An 8,007-nucleotide genomic window follows, 5' to 3' on the forward strand; every position below is an offset into this window, starting at 1 on the left:
GGAAGGACTCCGGATGTCACCACGTGACATTTCCCTAAAGGGACAGACATAGGAACGAAGTGAAACACATGCCGGCCAGTCAAGTGTCCTGAGCAGTAGTGCTGGGCTAGCAGGACTCTGGTGAACCAGGTTGTAGCGGACTACTATGGCTCAAGGAGCACTAGACTACATTTCCCCATAAGAGAGGCTGCCAAGGATAAACAACTAGATTGTCGGATCCCACACATACCAAGCATTTCAATCATACACACAATATGCTCGATATATGCAAATACAACATGGCATCACAACAAAACTCTACAACTCAAGTACTTTATTTAAAGGCTCTAGAAAGCCATACATAACATGTTCATACAGGTAGGGGTCACATGACCCGACACTCAAGTCATACAAGCATACAAGCATACAAGCACACGCAGAAGCAAATAGTCTGAGTACAGACACTAGAAAGAAAGAAGGCTTGTCGAAGCCTGACTATCTACATAGGGCCCTCCATGGCCAGAATCACCACCTAGGTGGCAAGTTACTCATCGACGTCAAGGTCTACATAGAACCCATCGGAGGGGGCGGTGTTGTCGTCTGAAAACAGTAATTAAAGCAACATGAGAACAAAGGTACTCAGCAAGTCTTACAATAGAACCTACTATACATGCTTATTCTCAAGAAGGTGGTGGAGTTATTGCAGCAAGCCAGCTTTGACTCTTGGCTAAGCTATCCTACGAGACACCACTAGTAAAATAGTTTTCGCACACAGGTCCACTAATCACCAACACAATACTCCACCGGGGATCCTCCCTCGTCATCCTACAAGAGGGCCATCCTCAGTACTCACACTTATCTTGAGTCTTTTAGTAGTAACCATTAACTTGTCTATGAACTGTATAGGCAACCAAGTAGTCCTTTACCGCGGACGCGACTATTTGAATAGATGATGTTAACCCTGCAGGGTGTACTTCTTCATACACGCTCTCACCACTTACCGTCGTTTACACGACATGTACTCGGAAACCTTCAAGCAGAAGCCCAACGAGGGTGTCGGCCACGGCCTACCTAAACACTCAAGTCTCTATGCCAGGTTTATCGCCTATCCAGGTTCGATCCACAGGGAGTCCGGCTGAGGTTTCCACATACGGCCCCGAACGATGTGAACAGGGTTCCCGAGACACCAAACGGGTGACTCGGTACACCGTGCCACGGTGTATCTACTGCAGCATAGCCCACCCCTAGGGTCAGCGCTACGCACGGCCGCCAACACATAACCTACAAACACCAGAAACTAGTTGCAACTCCTGGACAGAGTACTAGGGTGATTAAGAAGCCGAGAGGGTCCATTGTTTTCGGGCCCAATGTATGGTAGTAACTGATTCTTAAATCACACATACAGATCTCAGTTCTTAGGGACAGCCTCAATGAAACAACCCACCATGTACTCCTACATGGCCTCTCATCGATACCTTTACCAAATCATGTTCAACACATCCCTCACATTACCGACGTAATCATTTCACTCTATCCCATCACCCAGATGAACTAGACCTGACACAACTCTAAGCATAGCAGGCATAGCAAGGTAGGAAACACATACATGGCTCAATCAACTCCTACACATGCTAGTGGGTTTCATCTAGTTACTGTGGCAATGACAGGTCATGCAGAGGATAAGGGTTCAACTACCGCAGCACACAGCAGTTTGAAACGTTGTTGTCTTAATGCAGTAAATGAGAGCAGAAGTGAGAACATGGGATTGTATCGGTATGATCAATGGGGCTGCTTGCCTGATGGAGTAGTAGTAGGGTATTGCCCTTCAGTTGGACACCACAGAACACAATCATCACATGACAATATGCAACAATATGATGCATGCTATGACATGGCAATATGAGGTGTCCTGCCTAATGCAATGTGAAACAAGTTGGTTTGGGTCCATTTGAATCAAAGATTCAAATGGGAGCTTATGTTCTTAAGCATTATAAGTGTATTATCTTGTTTCACCTAAACAGCAAGGTTAAAGTGTTTTGTCATGCATGAAACCATTACAGATGGAAAGATTGAATTTTTCTGATCAAATTTCATATATAAATCTTTGCATTTGGAGTTATAGATTAAAAGTTATGAATTTTAGAAGTTTTGGTTATTTTCTGGAATTTCCTATATAAGAATAAATCCAGAAAAGGATTTACTGCATCAGCCTGGCGTCAGTGTGACGTCAGCGGGTCAAAGGCGCCAGCTCATGTCAAACCTGACTGGTGGGCCCCATCTGTCAGTGTCAAAACTAACTAACAGAGTTAGTTAGTGTTTCGTTAGCACTAAACTAGGTTAGTTAGGCACTGGGCCCACATGTCAGTGAGTCAAACTATTAACTAAAATAATTAGTGTTAACTAAACTAATTCTAATTAGACAAGGGCATGGCCCACACGTCAGCGACTCAGGGGAGGTCAACCTGGGCCCACACGGGGTCAAACGGGGTCAAACTCACCGGCGTTTAGCCGCCGGCGAGGCCAGACGCGGTGGAGCAGCGCGGGTTTCACCTACAAGGCGCCGTTCGGCGCGCGGAGCACAGCTACGGGACGTGGACGCTCGTCCACGTCCAACCAGGGTGGTGGCACGGCCGGGGAGTGGCCGGAGTGGCGCGGGCGACGAGCTTGGCGGCGGCCGAAGCTCGGGTACAGGTGAGGATGATGCTGTGGTGCACAAACGAGCGCGGCGAGGTGCTACGGGGGTTCTACATGATGCGGGGATCGCATTGGGGGCATGCCCGGGACCAAATGGTCACCGGAGCATCGCTGGTGACGAGCGCGAGCGGTGGCGCGTGCGGGTGAGCATGGTGCAGTCTCTATGGAGTGCAAAAGAGGAAACAGAGAGGATGGGGAGATGGCTGAGCTCACGGGGCTCACGACGAGGCAGTCAGCGAGGTCGGGGGCAAGCTGATGCGGCGGGGACGGCTAAGGGGATCTCCGGTGGCTGGAGTTGGGGAAGACGAGGTCGGGGCGGTTCTAGAGAGGGCGAGCGCTCGGGGCTCCGCCTGCTCGACGTAGTCGACATCGGCGGAGCTCGTGGACACGACGGCGCGGCGCGGGGATGACGGAGGGCGCGGCTACGGCGACGGTGCGGCGGCAGAGGCGTCGGCCATGGTGGGAGAGGGCGAGGGAGAGAGCAGGGGGGGTGAATGGAGAGGTCTGAAGGGTCGGGGAAACGACGTGAAGGTCGTCCAGGCGTCCAGGGGCGCGGGCGGCAAGCAGGTGGCGCCATGGCGAGCCCAGGCACGCCGGCGCTCACCTCCTGCCTGCCTGCCTGGCGAGAGGAAACAGCTGACTAGCCATGGGCCAGCACAGTGCTGGGCTGCCAGGTGGGTCGGCTGGGGTTTAGCCAGGTTAGTTCCTTTCCCTTTCTTTTTCTGTTTTTTATTTATTCTATTATTTCTGTAAGTCCAGGGCTTTATTAAAAATGCCAGGGCATTTCCAAAAATCATAAAATAAATCATGGCTACTACTTAGAATATATCCAATAGTAAACATTTTAGTTTATGATTATTTGAGCATTTAAATTATTTTATAGCATTTAAATGCCCAAATGCAAATACTATATGAATTAATCCAATGACCTTAGGATGTCCTAGATAAATGTGCACCATTTTTGTCAAAGGTTTTAACCCAAAACAAAAAGGGTGGACTTTTTAGAAGGGCACTTCAGGTTCATTGAAAAAGTTTTTAGTAAACCCTAGTTGTTCAGGGGGGGTGCTGGCGGTTCTGTCACCCCCATTTCATTTTTCTGGAAATTTAAACATGATGCAACACTCTAATGTATGAACTAGCTAGGGTGTGACAAATCTAGTCAATAGTCAAAGGTGGTCTTGAAAAACGCATTATATCCTACATAGATGAAAGGAGGGAGTACTAATTAATCACGATTAATAAATTCTTCCATAGGCATGCATGTAGTAGCTATGCATTTATCCTTATACAAGATATTTACTATCCACATTTTTTTGAGAAACTACTACTATCTATATACTAGTACTAATTAATCACTTATGTTTGAATCCTATATGAAACTACAAGTACTATCTATATAACTAGAATACTAGGCCCGTAAGGGATTCAATTACCTGGTTTTTTTGAACTTTTTTTTACTGCCCTTGTTTGAGCGACACGTGTGCACGGTGGTTTCACTATTGATTTCATCTTTTGCTTGGTGGGGTTGTTTAGGCACGTTTGGTTCTGTGCGCCGTTGCCATGACAGGTGTCCTTGTGAGGTTGACTGCCTATTCCATCGATGGACACGTTGCCTTCTGGGCTTTTCTGGTGGGTCTCACGTTACCTTGAGCTGTGGTCTTTCAGATATTTTATTGAGTCTCCTCTCGCGCGAAGACTCGAGACGAGTGTGGTGCCACCGGTTGGCCGCCGTATATGCCTATAAAAGGGGTCTTCTCCTTCGTGGCGGTCGCTGCCTCGCCTCCTCGATCGCCTCCTCGCCCTACTGTCCCATCTACCCTAGCCTTTCAACTCCGATCTTTTGTCCGTGTGGAGCTGGTGGCAGGCGTACGGCCAAGGAGACGAAGCAACGGCGGCGTGCCACCGCCACCTCCGATGCACAGCAGCCACGGCACCACCGGCACCAGATTCGCTTGGGGAGCACAGTCGTCGAGCAAGAGAGTCCCACCGGCCATGGCCGACCGGACAGATTAGAGGCGAGGTGGATTCTGCCGGCAAGGCCCTCTTCCTTTTCTCATGTTCTGCGTGATCTGAGGCGAGAGGCGCTGAATCCTTCCCGATTGGCCTTCTTCCTCCTCCATTTGGCCCTTCTTTCCGGCCTCCGCTCATCTCCGGCCCGTTATCGTTCGGTTCCCGTGACCCGTCCACCCATGGAAGACCGCGGCCCCGCATCCTCTGAACGTCGCAGTTCTTCTCCACGAAGACTGTGCCCTTCATAGTCCGACGGGGCTTCGTGCTCTTCCTGCACGAGGAAAATAGCATATGGTGTCGTCCATGGCGTCGTCGCTAACTCTAGCACGTCAGAGATGACGGGCCACCTGACAACGAGCTCAATTGCTCTGAACTTCAGCCTGCATTGCTTGGACCTTTTTATTCAGATGTCCAATTCTTATTTTCTGATGTGTTGTGTGAAGGTTTATGGCGAGGAGAGGAGAAGTGGTCGTTCGGGTTTTGCGAGAATGGCATGTGCAGGTAACTCGGAAATTCCGGATTTCGGTATTCTATTTACATCCGAGAGGAGGAGAAGAAGTGTTGCACGGTCATATTTTATTTCAGAGTTAATATTCCATAATTGTATGATGAATTGAACCTGAACATTGAAAGTGGCACTTGCAAAACACAAATTTTCAGTTTTGATTGATACTTTATGAAAGAATATGTTGGCGGACATGGCAATACAGTTTCATATCGAAAACCACTCCAATTGAAGTATCTGTGGTAAGAATATACTAACTGTCTGGGCCTCTGGATGTAGTTAGCCTCATCTGTAATATATTTGCGCTTCATACATATACTAACTAAATGTTGCACGGTTGATCTAAAAAAAAGTAGCACTACTGATCTACTGTATGTAAGTATTGCAGGTTCATTGTACACTATTGTTTGATAAATTGGTGGCAAATAGCTGTGTGAGCTTCATTTGGTCAGGTATTTTTTGATATCCTACTTTCATCTGGTATAACTGCATGGGCTGTAATTGTTTACTGCATTTTGCATGACATACTTTATTACTGTATCGTATATATTACTTTTATTTTTTGTGTTTTCTTATTGCTTCTTTGCTACTGATTTCGCCACAACAAATTTTATTTTGTTCTCTGGCGCAAAACCTTTACTTGACCTGATTTGTCAAGCTATCCAGCTATTGTCTTATATATTACTCCCTCCGTCCCATAATATAAGAACGTTTTTCACACTAGTGTAGTGTTAAAAACGTTCTTATATTTTGGGACAGAGGGAATATAACACAAAATGCCATGTTAGAATGACCCTTGATTTCATCAGACCCGGATGGTTTTAGTTTGTCATGATGGTTGGCGAAGTAGCTTCTGACCAAGCGATACTATGATGATGAGTAAAGTCAACATTTTTTTTGTTGCAAGGATCACAGAGAAAGAAATCACTATTCAATAGACAGTTGATTGATCTTCTGTAGCATCTTTCTTATACATTAGTTTTGTTCATAGCCAGTTCCTCTTTCCAGGTTGTTTCGACTGCATGATGCATGAGACATGGATTCCTAAGGATTGTTCAAGTGCATTCAGTGTTAACGGATGGAACACAGATTAGCCTTGGCCACAATGAGCAGGTGAGTCTTATCATCTTGCATCTTCGTTACATCTCATGCATCACTCTCTTTTTTATTTCCTTGTCTCCTCTGATTTCTTAGAAAAGAACCGCATGTTGTTACTTGAAAGAGGCAAAGGTCTCAAAGATCTCAAAGTTCCTTCTTCATTTTTGAGGTTGGCAATCCTAAACTTCACACAAGTATGTTCTCTTGTGTCCACAGAAGGAGTACAATATGGGTGACTGCAGGTACGTCCCCAGGGACACCGCTACGTCACTGTTGAAGGAATCACAGTTGTGCTGGAAGGTCCTGCGTTCCTGCTTGCTGTGTCTGCCTTCTCATCTTATTTTATGATCGTTTATGTGAAGAAGCAGCAACAACTTGATTTGTTTTCTTGCGTAGTAATATGTGAGCTGCATTTGCAGACATATATGGGTCAAGTCACTCTTTGTTAGTTAGATGTTGTTAGTGTTTTTCTATCAGACATGGTTCTGCAATGGGGTTGACTGCCTAAGGCTCACTCAGATTTTGGACTTGCTTAATAACTGCTTCCTTTCATTAAGATGTGAGGTCCTGATCCCAATGACAGAGCATCATCGCCCTCTGAACTAATGTTCATGCGAGTTCATTGTTTGATTTTGGTGAACCATGCAAGTTCAAAATTTGATGAAGCCATGCAACTGGTAGATGCATCAACAAAGCATATATTTGCAGTGTTCCGAAGTACCGTGTTCCTTCTTTACTCAATAAAATTTAGTGTTGTATTTGCCTGGTATAAGAAAGATAGCGCAATGCCGACAAATAGAGCTCTATTTGCCGGGTATTAATTTACACACAGCAGGCTGAGGAGAACACAGATGCACGACCAGCTGCGCGGATTAGCCGATGGAACCAATAACAGGAGAAAGGACGGAAAATAGGAAGGAGATGGTCAGATTGGCAGCTAATCAATTGTTTTTAGGCAGCACTAGAGAATTAAGGAATGCATGATGTACAATTTTCTTTGATTTTCTAACAAATGTGAAATGTTGCTCAACTAATATTTCAGATGTAAATTAATATTCAGTCGCAGAAATTGATATATGTACTTCCTTCATTTTCTGCTATCTTTTTCTACTATGTGTTCATGCCTTCAAGTCCAGATAGACAACTTCATAACAATTGTTCTTGCAATTTAGATCTATTTTGTATTTTTTCTACAAATTAATACAATGAAAGTTTACTTGAAAAGATTGTATGAATAGCATAAGCACACTATTATTTTGATGTCTCATCATGCTTTCAAATTCAAAGAGACAACACTATAGCAATTCTGGTCGTCAGGCTCGATTTGTAATTTACTTTAGAACTACTGTATGAGGGTTTTAACTTGACCAGACTGTGCATGAACAGCATATATACACAATATGATCTCTTCTGCTGTCATGTTGAAACAAATTAACATGTACTCCCTCCGTCCGAAAATACTTGTCATCAAAATGGATAAAAAGAGATGTATCTAGAACTAAAATACGTCTAGATACACCCTCTTTTATTTATTATGATGACAAGTATTTCCGGACGGAGGGAGTATATCATATGTGCGAAATTGTAACACACCCGAAGACCCATAATCAACATGTGTATATATGAAAAATCATAATACCCCGAAGACCAAGCTGTCTCTGCCCTCTGTGATCGGGAGAAACCAGCAAGCTCCAACTTCTACCCTCTGTCACGATATCACT

At 45.2% G+C, this 8,007-nt stretch overlaps 1 long non-coding RNA gene across 1 annotated transcript; it reads left to right on the forward strand.

Moving 5' to 3' along the window:
* The first annotated feature begins 5,582 nt into the window (after positions 1–5,582).
* LOC119271128 lies at positions 5,583–6,646 on the forward strand. Its single transcript, XR_005134427.1, has 3 exons — positions 5,583–5,640; positions 6,197–6,301; positions 6,503–6,646. It is a non-coding gene; the product is annotated as an uncharacterized LOC119271128 (long non-coding RNA).
* Positions 6,647–8,007: the final 1,361 nt, after the last annotated feature.

The sequence above is a fragment of the Triticum dicoccoides genome, chromosome 3A (assembly GCF_002162155.2).
Source record: "Triticum dicoccoides isolate Atlit2015 ecotype Zavitan chromosome 3A, WEW_v2.0, whole genome shotgun sequence".
NCBI classification, from domain to species: domain Eukaryota; kingdom Viridiplantae; phylum Streptophyta; class Magnoliopsida; order Poales; family Poaceae; genus Triticum; species Triticum dicoccoides.